Genomic DNA, 19,013 nt, shown 5'->3' on the forward strand with positions numbered 1-19,013 from the left:
GCAGGGAGCCTGCTTCTCCCTCTGCCTCTGCCTGCCACTCTGTCTACTTGTGCTCACTCTCGCTCCTCTCTCTCTCGGACAAATAAATAAAAAAATAAAAATTTAAAAAAAAAAAAAAAAGAATAAAAGGCCTTCAAACAATACTGAATAGTGGTAAGAATGGAGTTTAATTACAATTCTGCCACTTCCTAGTGAATGACTCTGGGTTATTTACTTGGCCTCTTTAAAGGTTTCCCCAAATATGAAGTGAGGATAATAGTACCCAAATCAGGGGCACCTGGGTGGCTCAGTGGATTAAAGCCTCTGCTCTCGGCTCAGGTCATGATCCCAGGGTCCTGGGATTGAGCCCCACATCAGGTTCTCTGCTCAGCAGGGAGTCTGCTTCCCTTCCTCTCTCTCTGCCTGCCTCTCTGCCTACTTCTGATCTCTGTCAAATAAATAAATAAAATCTTTAAAAAAAAAATAGTACTCAAATCATAGTTATTTTTTTTTAAAGATTTTTATTTATTTGACGAGGGGAGGGGTGAGAGGGAGAAGCAGACTCCCCACTGAGCAGGAAGCCTGAACGGGGGCTCAATCCCAGCATCATAAGATCACGGTCTTCCAGGTGCCCCCATAATTATTTTAAATATTAAATGAGATACTGTATGTAAAAATCAACATAGAAAATACTCAATAAATAAAAATTATTAATAGTTTTGAGATCCAGGGCATCTGGGTGGCTCAGTTGGTTAGTGTCTGCCTTTGGTTCAGGTCATGATCTGAGGTTCCTGGGATGGAGCCCCACCTGGGGGCGGGGGGGGGGGGTCTTTGCTCATCAGGGAGCTAGCTTCTCCCTCTCCCTCTTCCTGCTGCCCCCTCCTGCTTGTGCTCTCTCTGTGTCAAATAAATAAAATCTTTAAAAAAAAGTTTTGAGATGCCACATGATATAGTATAAAAAAGTGTTTTAAAATATTAATTTCAATACTAATAATAAATAGCACCATTCACTGAACACTTTCTATATGCTAGGCATTTGCTAGTTTACTTTATATAAAATTTTAATCTTCACTACATTCTTGCGAGAAAGATATTAGCTTCTCTATGTTTATGAAATACCTATGTAAGTAGACAAAATAGCTGCTTAATAACACTGTAAAATATTTTCTGTTAGAAATGCAAGTATTGTGTCTTAACCTGATTATATTAAGGACATAAGGTATATAACGTTACATTAACAAAGCTACTGGTATAATGGCAGTAAACAGTCAAAGAAAAAAGGCCTTTCGCAGAGAGCTCCCTTTGAGAAATATCACAGAAAACTGAAGCAAAATGAAAACATTCGGGGTGGGGATAGGGAAAGAAAATCATGAAAGGGAATTTGAGAAATGAGAGTTTAAGAAAAATGTATTTCATGTATTAACTAGACTGGGGATTTTTCTATTATTTTTTTTCTTTTTTAAAGATTTTATTTCTTTATTTGTCAGAGAGAGTGAGCACAGGCAGACAGAGAGGTAGGCAGAGGGAGAAGCAGGCTCCCCGCTGAGCAAGGAGCCCGATGTGGGACTCGATCCCAGGACCCTGGGATCATTACCTGAGCCGAAGGCAGCTGCTTAACCAACTGAGCCACCCAGGCGTCCCTGGATTTTTCTATTATTAATAATAACAGTAGCTAATGCCTGCTATGCATGTTACTTGCTGCTTTATATTCATAAAATTTAACTTTCACAGCAATCTTGCAATGTAAATATTATTCATTCATCAAAAATTTATTGAGTACCTACTGGGTGTCAGGCATTGTTAACAACTGATCACAAGATAACAGTTTCCTTGCCCTGTTCACAGCTTGTAGATTGTTACAGAAACTGAAAATCCTTCAAAGAGGTTAAGCAGTTTGCCTAAATTCATATAGCTAATAACGAACAGAGTGAAGATATGGACTCAAATCTAAAACCCATGCTATTAACTACACTTACTGCCTCAACACAATAAAAATAGAAACTCTGTAATGCTGTCACACTACAAAACTATATGAAGTGATATAAAATTTCCTCAAGAAAAATAAAAACCATCACATTATTGTATTTAATAATTATGAATAATTAATTTTATTTAGTTTTAATTCAATATTCCATACTAAATGCAGCTACAATACTTAAAAAAAGATTAAAAACTTGGATATTAGTTCAAGAGGAAAATAGCTGTTATCAAAAGTTAACATTATTTGATCTAGTCTGATTGATTACTTAAATGTTCCTATTACCAAATCAAAAAATCCTAAAGAAAAAACAACAGATCTTGGAAATCACCAAAAAATTATAACAATGCCATCTATAGGACAAATAGTAGAATGCAGATAACTAACTGGAACTTGCAAGCAATTCTTAACTATCTTCATTATGAACTTATAGAATGAAAATTATTCATCAGTACAACCCTAAAAACTGATCTTATCCTACACATGTTAAGACTAGAAACTCAATTTGTAATTCTTATATACTACTATACGCGAGCTTCTATAAATAGTAGTGAACACTTTCACACCCACCAGCCCTAGTTAGGTTTTATCGCTTCATAATATACAACCCCTTAAATCATATTCAAGCCAAAAAGTTAGTATCTAATACAAACTTTACACAGAAAGCCAAAACATGTCAAGACTAAACTAAGTTATAATTAACTTCCATGGTTTCAGAAAAAATTTCTCCTGAAAATAAAATTTCAAAACAGTATTTATCAGAATACTTAAGTTGTAAAGTAATATAGCCAAATACTGATTATGTTTCAGGTCACTGAAAAAAGAATGAATGTAAAAGTATGAAACTGGTTAATTTCTGCAAAGGATCTTAGTAAGTAGTGAAGTAGTAGTTTTTAATAAAAAATTTTTAAAAATTTGAAGATTTAAAAATTTAAAGATTTAAGAAATTTAAAACTTTTTTTTTAAAGGTTTTTATTTATTTATTTGACAGAGAGAGACACAGTGAGAGAGGGAACACAAGCAGACACAAGCAGGGGGAGCGGGAAAGGAAGAAGCTGGCTTCCTGCTGAGCAAGGAGCCCAATGCGGGGCTCAATCCCAGGACCCTGCGATCATGACCTGAGCCAAAGGCAGACACTTAATGACTGAGCCACCTAGGTGCCCCAAAGACTTAAGAAATTTAAAGATTACACTAGTTACCAAATGAAGAGAAATCAATAAAGATAATACCCTCACTTTATTCATGCAGGGAAAGAAAAAGAAATGTAAAATTTCTACCTGAGAGAGTAGCATCACTGGCTCACAGAAGCCAGTTTCATTTGGATTAGCTACAACAAATATTTTCTTTAAAACGTATTTTTTCTTTAACTCGGTCTACAGAGATATTATTGGAAAGTACCTAAAAGTACTTCCAGGTGGCAGAATAGGAAGCTGTAGTTCAAATCTACAAATATACTGCCTGACCTATCATCATTTGCACTTTAAAATTCCGCTTATCAAAAGTAAGGTAAGGAAAGGTAAACCAATTCACAAGAGTTTGCTTTTTGACATGTCATATATCCTCCTGACAAAATTGCCAAGGTACATAAAATTATCAAGTCTAGGCATAACAACACTACCAGATAAATCAGGTGATATATGAATCAGACAAAAAAGTTGACCTCAGAGAGGTTCTTACTTGTCTAACTTCATAAAATGAGTAAGTAGGAAAATCAAATCCAGGACTTTCTGGAATAAAACCCAATAAAGGTAAAATAATCCCAAATATCACAGGTAAAAAGCCAAACTGATCCCAGAGAAATTAGATAGATGTGTGCTTGATACTTTCCACTGTACGTACTAGGTTAAAAAAGTATAATACACACTAATAACTAAAGGAAAATCTAACCACAGTTTTTTTTTCGCACACAGATCTTATGGACTCAAAAATTTCTTTCTAAGAATATAGTCCTGGGGTACCTGGCTAGCTCAGTCAGTAGAGTATGCAACTCTTGATGTTGGGATCCTCAGTTCAAGCTCCAAATTGGGCACAGAGCTTACTTTAAAAAAAAAAAAAAAAAAAGACTATCCTCCTAAACTGGGCAACCTCAAAATGAGATTTAACCCTCACTATGAATAGCATGCTTTTCCTTATTCAAATATCAAACTCACAGTTATGTTCAGGACAAGAGACAAGAGTACAGAAATTATAATAAAGACCCAATTTTTAAGAAATGGGTCAAAAGCCAAGGTCATTATTTGAAACACAAGGGAGTAAGAAATAGGCAGTAAAAGAAACATGTAATATACCTTTAAAGAACCATACTGAGGATAACACTGTATTTCAACAATAATCATTTATTTCCCTTTATTAATGAATGATACTTTAACAAAACAATATAATATTCAATACAAAGTTTTAAGGCATTAATCAATTTTGTACTAATCACATTCATTTTGGAAAGCTGGCAATTTCATAAAATAACTTTATAAATAATAGGATTTTACTCCTGAGTAAACTAGTTGTCCTTTACTTAATTGAAGGCAAACTAAAATCTTTGCTATTTTGTGTGTGTGTAAGCTGGAAAACTGGGAAAAGTCAGTGACAGTGTGGACTTCTCTTTCTAAGTTCTCAAGTCCTAATCATCACTTTTGATTCTGACTTGGCAAGCATGTAAAGAAAAATAATCCTCAGTAGAATGATTATGTTCATTCCATGGTAAGGAAGAAGGCAGGCATGGTATTACAAGATAGTTCCAAGAGAAGAAAGTCCTTTTTACTTTGCTTTGGTATGACTCTTGTAACAGGATAAATGTCATCACACCATTATGCTTCTAATGGCAATTTTGCTATAGTTTTTAAGACAGTTACATCTCTCACTCCATTTTCAAAATAGTGCTCAAACCAAAAGCAGTACTTACTCATGGAACCGTCAGTAATGATTTTTACAGGAGATGAAATTTTACTTTTGAAGGTACACATAAATGCACTTTAGGCCCAGAGGTAAAATGTAATATGGAATGACTTCCTTTTGGTGGGTGTGAAGGGGTAGGGAGGCACTAAAAAATTAGCTAGAGAATTAGAGTTTGTTAGTTGGTACTGAGGAAAGAATAAAGTAATCCGAAAGTTCATATATATATGAAAGATTTCATATATATACGAAAAAAGTTCATACATACATGAAAGATTTATTTATTTTGGGGGGGCAGAGGGAGAGGGAAAGAATCCTCAAGCAGACAGGTGCCTAACCAATGGAGCCACTGAGGCACCACAGTAATCTTAAAACTTCTCAAAGAGGAGATAAAAATGACCCACTATAAAATGGAATTTATAGGTCCTGAATGACTAAATCAAAATAGCAAGAGCAAAAATTTTATAGCAGTCAGAGCAAAGAAATGGAATGGAGAGCAAAGCAGCTACAGTGACATAGAAGAAGTTGGGGAATACAGATCGCTATTTCTGAGTTTAGGTATGACAAACATCTTCCAAGTTTGATTTAAGCAAAACATTAAATATTATAGTTAAACCCTTGTTAAATATTAGGATTTAAATGTTTTCAAAAGCTTCTGAAAACTAGTCAATAAAGTATTTTAAGATGAGACAATAAGCTCAGACAGTCTCTGAGATAAATTATTAGAAACTAACAAAAAGATATGTAACGTCCCTGACACAGGTTAAAGATGCCAGTGAAAGTATGTAAGGTAGCCAAGCTATTGAGATGAAGAGTGTAGCGCTGGAGGTGGTCACGGAAACAAGGAACACTCTTCTATGCTGGAGATCAATTACAAAATGAGACAATTTTAATAGCGACTAGCACCAAAAAAACATAATTTTGCTCTGTCCATTTTTCAGAATATATTTGAAAAAGCCTTGGAATTATCATTTAAGAACACTTCTTATTCTGTAGTAACATATTCCCTATTATCTAAAGAATACCAGACAGCAAATTTCCAAGTTCAGCCTACTAAATATAAAGCATCAACTCTAAACTTAGTCAAGTATGAAATGTTGAGTGTCACATATGCCCTAACAATTTGATTATGACATTCAAGGTCTGCTTGTATGATTTCACCATATCCGAGTATCATCTGTGTATCATTATTTACTTCATCTTTTTCTTTATAATAGCTACTTACTGAAATGTTTTGATAAAAGAGGATGCTTGTTAACAAGAGCTTCTCAAGTGATACAACCCTATATGCCCTTCGGTTCTGCTATCATCAATTTATGCCATCCTAGTCTTTGAAAACATTTGCATTTCTGTCACTTGAGAAGCTTTTTCTTTCTTTTTCAAACACCCCTTTTCACCATGAAATCAGGGGTGTAATGCATAGTAGTTATAGTTTTCTTATATTTGTATCCCCTATCCCATCAAGCAACAGAAAAGCTGCTTGATGTAATAACTAAAAAAATGATGAGAACCTATACCCTGGAAATGGCAAAGTAATATAAACATCAAATGTACAAAGGAAACTTTACTGAGTTCCAAATACAATAAGCCATCTTCACAAACTTTCCCAATTAGTAGGTGGCAGAGCTGGGATTCAAACCCAGGAAACCGGGCTTCAGGGTCCAAGTCCTTAACCATAATACTATGCAGACTCCTACCACAATCCATTTTTGGGATTTATAAGATAAACCAGAATAACTGACAAAAGTTTTTTAGAAAATATCCAAGATAGTTACGGTTAAGTCTATATTGGGCTTAATGGCTACAGATACCTGTATGTGTGGTACTCAAAAAAAATTCTATTCCTTACTATGCAGCCATCAAAAGAAATGAAATCTTGCCATCTGTGACGACACGGATGGAACTAGAGGGTATTATGCTTAGAGAAATAAGTCAATCGGAGAAAGACAACTATCATATGATCTCCCTGATATGAGGAAGTGGAGATGCAACGTAGGGGGTTTGGGGGGTAGGAAAAGAATAAACGAAACAAGATGGGATCCGGAGGGAGACAAACCATGAGAGACTCTTAATCTCACAAAATAAATTGAGGGTTGCCAGGGGGAGGGGGGTAGGGAAAGGGTGGTGGGGTTATGGATATTGGGGAGGGTACATGCTATGGTGAGTGCTGTGAAGTGTGTAAACCTGGCGATTCACAGACCTGTACCCCTGGGGCTAATAATACATTATATGTTTATTAAAAAATAAAAAAAAATTATTTAAAAAAAATTCTATTCCTGTGAACCCTGCAATTAACAAGAATCTGTATGGCAGGGTCATGAAGAGGCCTCCACCATGCATAGGGATTAACTTCCTATTGTTAGAAAAAAGTTGAGGATTCTTTGCTTATGTAAATGAAAATTTACATTCAGATGAAAATATCTTGTTTATCAATCATGCACATGCCAATAAAGACTTTGCCCACAAAATCAAAAGCATCTTTTTTTTTTTAAAGGTTTATTTGAGAGAGAGAGTGTGTGCACATGAGTGGAGGGGAAGGGCAGAGGGAGAGAAAGAGAATCTGAAGCAGACTCCCTACTGAGTGTGGAGCCTGAAGTAGGGCTCAATCCCCTGAGATCATGTCCTGAGCCAAAATCAAGAGTCAGTTGCCCAAGAGATGAGCCATCCCGGCACCCCAAAAGCTCCTTTTTTATTGCAATAAATACTGTAAACTTCATCACAAGGTATGTTCAAAATCATGCTTTTCAATAAAGGATGAAAATAAAGTTTACAGTAGCACACGGTGAAACAAGAGAAATAGAGATAATACAAGACATAAATACATTAATGTCATACTGTCAACTGACATATGGAAAGACTACTTTTTATTCTGAAGTTATCTTTCCTACTTTACCCTTTTTAAAAAAAAAATTATTTAACAGACAGAGATCACAAGTAGGCAGAGAGGCAGGCAGAGAGAGAAGCGGAAGCAGGCTCCCCGCTGAGCAGAGAGCCTGATGCGGGCTCCATCCCAGAACCCTGGGATCATGACCTGAGCCAAAGGCAGAGGCTTTGACCCACTGAGCCACCCAGGTGCCCCCTACTTCACCTTTTTAAGTGTTAAAATGTCCCCTCTTAGAAGCATAAAAAGCTGCTAATCCAACAGTAAAATCTAACTGGTTGGTAAAATTCACTTAAAAAACAAAATCACTTTTGGTGAAACACTGGTATTTAACTCATTGGCACTTCCAATACAAAAATGAAGATATGGCTTTATTTTGGCCAAATGCTTATATTTTTGAAAATTTCAGAGAAAGTTGTCAGTTTCTTCCAAATTAAATCAATTAATTTAGTAAATAACTTTGGAACAGGGGTTATCCTCTAACTTATCAAAAAAACCAAATCCTAACATCTAAAGGAACTTGTAATAAAAGAAGATACCTTCTGGAAGGCAATACTCTACCTTTACTATAGAAACCTCTTATCTGGATAAAGTATACTGAGAAAAGAAATTTCACTAATTTTCTTTTTCATCAGGAAATAGATGGTTTGGGAAAAAAAGAAAGGAAAATTACCATAAATGAAATGACAACAACAATTCATTTGCAACAACTGAATGCAGTCATTCCACATATATTTTTCCATGGGAGATAATAATGTGGTAAAGAAATGGATACCAGATGCATTTCCTTTAAGTCTTTGCTCTACTAATGATAATAAATGATGAAATATGATTTCACTGACTTATAAGCTAACAGCCAGATCCTTAGGGAATTTGATAACTGTGCAAAGAATTTCTGGTGTTCAATTAGCATCAATTCCACAAAAGATGAAGGCAGCTCTGGAGCTCCTCAGGCATGTGTTAACCACATACTACTCTGTGATAAGATTTATATTGTCTTTACATGTCAAAACAAAGGTCAGAAACCACTTAAATGAGAGTGATGAACAGGAGTTGGCTATATTTTAAGAATCCTCTTGATTTCAACTGAAGAAAGGTTAAAGAAAGTTACTAAGCTAATAACTATTTCAAATAAGTAAACCTGTACACATTTTTAGTATTAAATTGTAATCCTGCAAATACTGAAAGTTTGACTTCTTCCTTATCAGTATGGATGCCTTTTATTTCTTTTTGTTGTCTGACGGCTAGGACTTCCAGTACTATGTTGAATCAAGTAGTGAGACTAGACATCCTTGTCTTATTCCTGACTTTAGAGGAAAAATTTTCACTATTTGAAGATGACATGATACTATCTATAGAAAACCTTAAAAACTCCACACACACACACACACACACACACACACACACACACACACACACACACACTACTAGAACTAATAAATGAAATCAGTAAGGTTGCAGGATAAAATTAATATATAGAAATCCACTGCATTTCTATACACTAATAATGAAGCATCAGAAAAAGAAATTAAGGAAACAATCCCCCAAATAATAAAAAACCTAGAACTAAACTTAACCAAAGAGGTGAAAGACCTGTACTCTGAAAACTATAAAAAAAAAAAGAAAGAAAGAAAGAAAGAAAGAAAGAAAAACAAACTAAAGATGACACAAAGAAATGGAAAGACATTCTATGCTCATGGATTGGAAGAACTATTATTGGAAATATTATTAAAATGTCTATCCTGGGAATGTCTGGGTGGCTCAGATGGTTAAGCATCTGCCTTTGGCTCAGCTCAGGATCCCAAGGCCCTGTGAAGTCCACACCTGGCTCCTTGCTCAGCGGGTCCCTGCTTCTCCCTCTGCCTGCCACTACCACTGCTTGCGGGAACCTATCCTCTCCCTATCTGACAAATAAATAAATAAAATCCTAAGAGGGAAAAAAAAAGTCTATACTACCCCAAACAATCTACAGATATAACGCAAACCCTGCCAAAATACCAACAGCATTTTCCACGGGGCTAGAACAAACAATCCTAAAATTTGTATGAAACCACAAAAGACTCCAAATAGACAAAGGAATCTTGAAAAAGAAAAACAAAACTGGAGGTATCACAATTCCAGATTTCAAGTTATATTACAAAGTTGCAGTAACCAAAAGAGTAAGGTACTAGCACAAACACAGATACATTGATCAATGGAACAGAATAGAAAGCCTGGAAATAAACCCATTATTATGTGGTCAATTAATCCTCAACAAAGGAGGCAAGAACATGCAATGGGAAAAAAGACACTCTCTTCAATAAACGGGTGTTGGGAAAATTGGGAGGCTACATGCAAAAGAATGAAACTGGACTACTTTTTATACCACACACACAAAAAACCCTCAAAATGAATTAAGGGCCTAAAGGGGAGACCTAAAAACAAAAAACACAGAAGAGAGCACAGACAGTAATTTCTCTCACATTGGTCATAGCAACATCTTTCTTCATATGTCTCCTAAGGCAAGTGAAACAAACATAAAAATAAACTACTGAAACTACACAAAGTAACAAAGCTTCTATACAGCAAAGGAAACAACTAACAAAACTAAAAAATAACTTACCTAATGGGAGAAGGTATTTGCAAGACATACCCAATAAAGGGTTGGTATCCAAAATACATAAAGAACTTATCCAACTTGGGGTGGGAGAGTGGCTCAGTCAGTTGAACTTCTGATTCTTGGTTTCAGCTCAGGTCACAATCTCAGGGTCATGGGATCAAGCCCCTTGTCTGGCAACCTGTTCAACGGGGAGTCAGCTGGAGATCCTCTACCTCTTCTCCCTCTGCCCTCCCTGTGTGCGCTCTCCCTCTCAAATAAATAAATTAAAAAAATATCCTACAACTTAACACCTAAAAACCAAATAATCCAATTAAAAATGGGCAAAGGCATGCAGACATTTCTTCAAAGACATACAGATAGAAGGCTGACAGACATGTGAAAAGATGCTTAACATCACTCATCATCAGGGAAATACAAATCAAAACCACAATGAGATATCACCTCATACCTGTCAGAATGGCTGAACTCAAGGAACTACGGTGTTGGTGAAGATGAGGAGAAAAAGAACCCTCGTGCACATTGGTGGGGATGCAAACTAGTAAAGCTATTGTGGAAAACAATGGAGGTTCTTCAAAAAATTAAAAATAGAACTACCCTACGATCTAGGAATTGCACCACTGGGCATTACCCAAAGAATATAAAAACACTAATTCGAAGGGATATATGCACCCTTATGTTTACTGCAGCATTATTTACAATATCGAAATTATGGAAGCAACCCAAGTGTTATCAATAGATGAATGTATAAAGAAGATGTGGAATATATACACTATGGAATATTATTCAGCCATAAAAAAGAATGAAATCTTGCCATCTGCAACAATATGGATGGATCTAGACAGTATAATGCTAAGTGAAATAAGCCAGTCATAAAGACAGATACCATGACTTCAATCATATGTGGATTTTAAGCAACAAAGAAAAAAAAAAAGACAAACCAAAAACCAGACTTTCTAAAAAAATTTTTAATTTAAACTCAATTTAGCTAATATGTAAGTTTTGGGGTAGAATTTAGCAGTTCATCAGTTGCATATAACAACCAGTGCCCTCCTTTATGCCTATCACCCAATTATCCCATCTCCCCATGCACCTATCCGCCAGCAACCAATTTGTTCCTATAGTTAAGAGTCTTTTGCGGCACCTGGATGGCTCAGTCATCCAGTGTCTACCTTTGGTTCAGGTCATGATCCCAGGGTCCTGGGACTAAGCCCCGAGTTAGGCTTCCTACTCAGCAGAAAACCTGCTTCTCCCCCTGCTTGTGTTCCCTCTCTTGCTGTGTCTCTGTCAAATAAATAAATGAAATCTTAAAAAAAAAAAAAAGTCTTTTATGCTGTGTCTACCTCTCTGTTTTTATCTTATTTTTTCCTCCCTTCCCCTATGTTCATCTGTTTTATTTCTTAAATTCCACATAAGTGAAATTATATAGCATTTGTCTTTCTCTGAGTGACTCACTTGCTTATCAATAACATGTTCCAACTCCAATTCATGTCATTGCAAACTTAAGAGTTCATTCTTTTTGATGGCTGAGTAATATTCCATTGTGTGTGTGTGTATATATATATATATGTATGTATATATATATATATACATCTTCTTTATCCATTTATCTGTAAATGGACATCTCGCCTCTTTCCATATTTTGGCTACTGTGGACATTGCTACTATAAGCATTGTGGTGCACATACCCCTCTGAATTACTATTTTTGTATCCTTTGGATAAATACCAAGTAATGCAATTGCTCCATTGTAGGGCAGTTCTATTTTTAACTTTTTGAGGAACCTCCATACTGCAAAAACCAGACTCTTGACCATAGAGAACAAACTGATGGTTACCAGGGGGCAGATGGGTCGGGGGATGGGTGAAATAAGTGAACAGTATTAAGACTACACCTATCTTGATGAGCACTGAGTAATACACAGAAGAGCTGAATCACTACATTATACACCTAAAAATATAACACTGTATGCTAACCACACTGGAATTAAAAATTAAACTTAAAAAGAAAGAAAAAAATAAATAAAATGTAATCCTCTCTCTTTGATTCTACAGTTAGGATATAACTTCAGTGTTTTCTTTGTAAGGGTATTGTTTTTGAGAAAATTCCCATCAAGAATTACTGGAGCAAAAAAAACGATACTGAACCTGTCTGTACTGACCTCAGAACTTCATCTAATAACAGCTTCTAGACTATAATTTACCAAATTTGATAAAAAGAAGTATGTAGGAAGAGTGTGTATAGGAATCAAATCAATTTGAAGAATTTGGCTGATTTTGTCTAATAGATTTCACCCTAAGATTAAATATTCAAAATGAAGCTATTATTTGTAGTTCTATCCAAAATTTTATTAGAAACTAATTTTGAGCCATACCTTAGAAATATAAATGATCCTACAGTTTATATAAGTTTAATTAATCTATATGGATTTTAAGATTTTATTTATTCATTTGAAAGAGAGAAACAGAGATAGCGACAGAGACAATAAGAAAGAGCAGGAGTGGGGAGGAGAGAGAGAAGCAGGCTCCCCACTGAGTAGGCTTAATCCCAGGACCCTGGGATCATGACCTGAACTGAAGGCAGAAGGCAGATGCTTAACTGACTGAGTCACCCACATACCCCTCTATGTAGATTTCAAGGGTGTTTAAGATAAACAAAACTTTTTGAATATTTGTTTACAAATACATTAGAATTTATACCCCTGAAAAATGTCAAAATAAATAAATAAGGAAATGGTTACATATACAAGTATTTGATAGACTACACTCTGAAAAACACTACCTAATGTTATTTTAAAGGTAATTAATATAAATTTTAAAAAGTAAAATAAAAACTTTCTGAGGAAACTCCTTTTTAAAAATCTCAAAAGATTTTTGAGTTTAAAATACTATTTAAAAGTAGCTATCATTAGGGGCACCTGGGTGGCTCAGTTGTTAAGCGTCTGCCTTTGGCTCAGGTCATGAACCCGGGATCCTGGGATCTCGTACTGCGTGGGGCTCCCTGCTCAGAGGGAAGCCTGTTTCTCTCTCTCATACTCCCCGTTTGTGCTCCCACTCTTGTTGTCTCTCTCTATCAAATAAATAAATAAAATCTTTTTTAAAAAAGGAGCTATCATTAAAATTAAAATAGCAAAACAAGAATCTCAAAACCATGTAAGCTGTCCAAAAGATAGCACTCTATAACCAAGCAAATCACTAAACTTTCCTCAAATTCAGTTTATATTTACTATACAGTTTTGAAGGTAATACATAAATATGGGTTGTATGAGAAATAGTCAATACAAAAGCAGTAAGCCACTTCCTGGCACTAATAATTTTTCCTACACTTTAATAAGCAGAATTATGGCAACAATGGCCAATACCCATACATTTTAAGACTATTAACACTATTTCTAGAGGAGAACTACAAAATGTGACACACATTTTTTTTTTTTTTTTAGATTTTATTTATTTATTTTTCAGAGAGAGGGGGGGAGAGAGAGAGAGCGAGCACAGGCAGAGGCAGAGGGAGAAGCAGGCTCCCCGCCAAGCAAGGAGCCTGATGTGGGACTCGATCCCAGGATGCTGGGATCATGACCTGAGCCGAAGGCAGCTGCTTAACCAACTGAGCCACCCAGGCGTCCCAAAATGTGACACACATTTAATGCTCATCAAATACCATGTGCTCTCCACATATCCCAGACACTTACCAACAAGGGCAGAGCCCACGTAACTGGTTCTGGCTAATACACCATGAGTAGATATGACAGCCAAAATATTGAAGAGCCAATGGGAGAACCCTCCAGCTCTTTCTTTCCCTGTGGTTGTCACTGCAGGGTCTAATGTTCCAGATGTGCCATTACACACTGTCAGAAACTCCATCAGTCTGGCTTCTTGAGCTACTGCGTGGAGCAGTTCTCTTCCTGCTGATAAATTGAGTTGGCTAAGTAATATGAGCAAAAATAAACTTTGGTTGTGGCCTGTAGTATAAACCTATGCTATTCTGACTGTTATAAGGTTTGTTAATAATAGATCATAATAATCTGGTCCACTTATTTAGTAGGCCTGGCTTCAAAGAACCCCAGATAAGCCAGTTGCTTTAATGTCGTAACTATTTCCCATAATCAATGGATCAAAACCAAACATATAATATATACCATCTTTTCCAACTTCTAATATGCAACCATACTAAAAAGTACATTAAGAACATTAGACACTTATAAAAATACATTTTCACATAACTGAAAAACTCTGTAATACAAACTCACATTTGTTTTATCCCTTTCTCTCTTTACATATACTCATTTTTTGTGTGCTAACCCACTTGAATTAATTACATTTTAACACACACCCTAAGAAAAAGGACATTTTCCTCCACAATAATAAACTGTCACACTTAAATTTAACGTGGATAGAATTAGCTAATATACAGGCCATATTATCCCAATAATATCCAATTATTCCAATAATATCCTCAAAAGGGGCAATACAGGATCACTCAATCAAACTGATCAAGGATCACACTGTATTTGATTATCATATCTCTTTTAGAATAGTTCCCCAACTATGTTTTCCTTTTAATTTTATTTTTTATTTTTAAATTTTATTTAAAGAGAGAAAGAGAGTGCATATGCAAGCAGGGAGAGGCAGAGAGAGAGAGAATCTCAAGCAGGCTCCATACCCAGCATGCATAGAACTGGACACCAAGCTCATAACCCTGAGATCGTGAATGGAGACAAAATCAAGAGTTGGACGCTTAACTGACTGAGCCAACCGGGTGCCCCCACATGTATATTTTTAATTTTTCAGGACACTGGTATTTTGAAGAGTTACTGCCAATTGTTTTGCAGAGTATTCCTCAATTTTAATTGTTTTGATTTTTTCCCTCATGATTAGATTCTGATTAAAAGAAATTGTGTTTTTAATAATTAAAAAATTATAGAAAGTAAACCACAACAAATATTGGCTAGTGGGGACATCATTAGAAGTCTTGTGAGTAAGACATACTCTTCAGGGAAAACATTTAACCACTCTTAGAACGTGCATGCTGAGAACTCTCAGTCCTGACGTCTTCCTAAACCTGAGGCTTATATCCTCAACTGACTGCTGGACATCTTCAACTGGCTATCCTACAGACAATTCAAATTGAAGATATTCAAAACTCACCTCAGCCACAAAACTTAAGGCTACTCTCCTTCCTCCCATATTCCTTTTCTAAATTAAGTATCAGCACTTCAACCAATCTCTGAAGCCTAGTGAAAACACTTCCCTCTACCTTATCCCATATGAAATAAGACACCAAAAAGACCTATGAATTTAATCTGTACTTCTTAGAACCATTTTCTTCTATCCTACTATACTGCCTTTGTTCTAGTATTTTAGGATTTTTTTTGTTTGTTTGTTTCCCAGACTCTTGGAATAACCTAACTGGATCCCATTTTCCAGTCTTAGAATGTTTAGTTGTAGCCTTCTCACTGTACCAGACTAACATGTAAAACACAATTTAATCAAATAGCTCACCTCTTAAAATCTTTCAGTGGCTCCCCTCTCAGGAACAGAATTAAGTTCAAACTCAACACAGCCTACTAGGCTTTATAAAACTGATTGGCTACCTATATCTCCAGTTACTTCTTGACATACTCCTGGTGTTTTTATTCAGTTACACTGGTTTCCTAACTGTAGTCACTGGATATCATTTTTATAATTTTTGCCAATTTTCCTCTGGAGTAAAAGATATTTCATGGGGGTAGAGGAACAATAACATTTAAAGTTCATTAACTTTTTCCTATGTAAATTTCACAAAAATCGTTTGATCAGGAAATATTTGCTTTGCCTCTATACTAGGGTGTTGCATAAAGTACTATGAGAGATACAAGAAAAGTCAGGCATGTACCCTGTTCTAGAAAGTTTCCAGTGTAGAATATAGGTTTTTCTAAAAAAGATACATATATAATTATAGGTAAATAGAAAAGCACAAAGGTCATAAACAAGATCCAAGTAAGTTCAAAGAAAGGAGATATTATTTGACTAGAAAAGGCTAGAAGGAAATCAGGGAAGATTTCCTAGAGGAGGTGGCAGCTGGTGCCTTGAAGATTTTGAAAGGTTTGGGTATGAGTGTGAACAAAATAATCATAGCTACTGCCAACTTACTTTCTGTAAGGCAACTATTCTAAATTAGTTTTCTGCCCCTACACACATAAGGAATATGACACGTTCCTGTAGTAGTAAAGGCACATTAAAACTGATTCTTGGGGCGCCTGGCTGGCTCAGTCAGTAGAGCATGTGGCTCTTAATCTCAGGGTTGTAAGTTTGAGCCCTGCGTTGGGTTGTAGAGAGTACTTAAAATGAAATCTTAAGAAAATAACTGATTCTCAAAATCTCATGAATATCCTCTGGGAAAAGCTCTCTTGGTGCTTTGGCTTCCAAGCTACTTCCTCTAAATGGGGGAGTCTCTGCTCTTAAGAGGACACCTGACCAAATTCTAGCAAGTTTCTCCAGATTCCTATAGTCTTCATACAGTGCTAGTCTAGATATAAATCAAAATAACAAGATCTTTTTTCCTCCTTGTTCAGTGAAGAACTTCTCAAAGGGAAGATGAATGACAACAAAAGAATAAACAAACAAAGAATTTACAGATATTAAAAGAGCAGGCATGTTTATTAATTATAGAATTCCTATCCTAAAACACAACTCACCACACAAGTTCATCCCATAAATCAATTTTAAATAATGGCTATAATAACATCCTCCCTCCTGGAAGAGTTGAGTCAGTGTACAACTTATATAATAATTTTTCAGGGCTAGCCAAAGTACTAAAACACAGCAGTAATAGCTCCTGTATTTCCCTTTTCTTTCTTTCTTTCTTTTTTTTTTTTTAAAGATTTTATTTATTTATTTGACAGGCAGAGGTCACAAGTAGGCAGAGGCAGGCAGAGAGAGAGAGGAGGAAGCAGGCTCCCCGCCGAGCAGAGAGCCCGATGCGGGGCTCGATCCCAGGACCCTGAGATCATGACCTGAGCCGAGAGCAGAGGCTTTAATCCACTGAGCCACCCAGGCGCCCCTCCCTTTTCTTTTAAAAAAGTTAAAATAAAAGTTTATTTCTTTACAGAGTGAAGAACACAAAGTACAAATTATTGGAGTATACTGTCTACAGCTGGAAATTTATAAACACAAAACTCCTTCTGTGAGCATATTTAAGATAACAGCACTAACACCATCATATGCTCAGAAGACATTGTTTAGCATGGAAATGGAATGGGCTGAAGCTGACAAAAGAAGACCAGTTTCATAGGGTACTATAATAATCTGAGCCTAAAGTATTGAGGATATGAACTATGGTAAAAGCGTAAGAACAACAAAGGTATATATGGGAAAGATGTTTTGCAGGTTAGGTCCTACCACTGAAGTGAAAAACATAAAAACAAAACCAAAAAAACAAAACAGGAGAAAAGAGAAACAGTCAAAACATTTGAGACTAGGGTACTCATGAACATAGTATGGCTTATTTCCCCATTAATTACTAGGTCTTTTTAGAAGTCTTTCTGGGTAGAGATTCAAGAGGCAGGCTTACTATTAAGCACAACTGGGTTGTCTAGAGGAAGAAATAAAGGTAAATGATGGGGAACCAACTATGTGCTAGAAGAACAAAGAAAGCATTATTTCTTTCTCAACTTTGAAAGTCTTGGTTCTACTTTTTAATTTACTCCTTTAAAATATCATGTTCCAGGCCTCACTTACACATATACACAAGCATGTACACACATATTTTTATTGACAAACTGGGATCATACTAATCATACTATTCTAAATTGCTTTTTTTCCTTAATGATATATTGTTTGTTAACAATTTACCCAGTAAACAAAGTCCTTTCTTTTTAAAAATAGATTTATGGTATGCATCATTAACTATTTAACCATCATTTATAACCGCTTAGGTGGATGGGGTTTCTGTTCTTGGTTGTTTGTTTTACTCTTGGCTACTACCAATAACACTGCAAATATACATCCTAAAAGATGAATCTGTATGCCCTCCAAGATTTCTATTGGCTAGATTCCTTGAAGTGGGGTTAATGAGGAATAGGCATGAGTATTTTAAATCCTGATTGACACAGTAGTGCAAAATTACCCTTCAAAAAGGTTTGTAGCAAGTCCTCCCCTGCATTTACAAGCCATCAATTGTTGGAATGAAAAAGACCCAAATCCTTCCCATTTGTTTCCCTAATAACGTCAAACCCTAATCCTCTTCACTCAGGTCCAATGTGAAGTTTCAATCTAAACACTACGACATGAAATTAACCTATTTTTAAAAGAGCTAACTGGCATTCCTCTAGAGTAGACCAACAAATTCTCAATTCGGTGGTACTCACTCACCAGCTGCAGAAAACTTTGACAGCATTTTTGTATTCATAATACCTGAGAGACCTAACTGGCAGTAGTGAGTGGGACACTCAGAAATGAAAGGGACACTTAACCATATTCCAGCACAATGAATGTTTTGCCCAAAATGCCAACAGCACTCACCCACCTCTGGTTGGGAAACTAGACAATTGGGGTATGCTGCTCAATTTTGCCTGTAAAAGTCTGGAAAGACAGTCAACAAGGCTGACGTAGGAACATGGTAACAATTTCAAGATGGGATACACATAAAGTCATAGTTCTGTGAAGTATTTAGAATATTACAAATTTATTTATTTATTTATTTATTTTTTAAAGA

The 19,013-nt window shown here is 35.9% G+C and overlaps 1 protein-coding gene across 1 annotated transcript in view; it reads right to left on the reverse strand.

The window, feature by feature from the left end:
* Window positions 1-19,013, reverse strand: part of NIPBL (NIPBL cohesin loading factor) — a 202,560-nt gene that overhangs the window by 152,404 nt on the left and 31,143 nt on the right. The gene's annotated exons all lie outside the window — the stretch shown is intronic.

This window comes from Martes martes, assembly GCF_963455335.1.
Source record: "Martes martes genome assembly, chromosome: 5".
Taxonomy (NCBI): Eukaryota; Metazoa; Chordata; class Mammalia; order Carnivora; family Mustelidae; genus Martes; species Martes martes.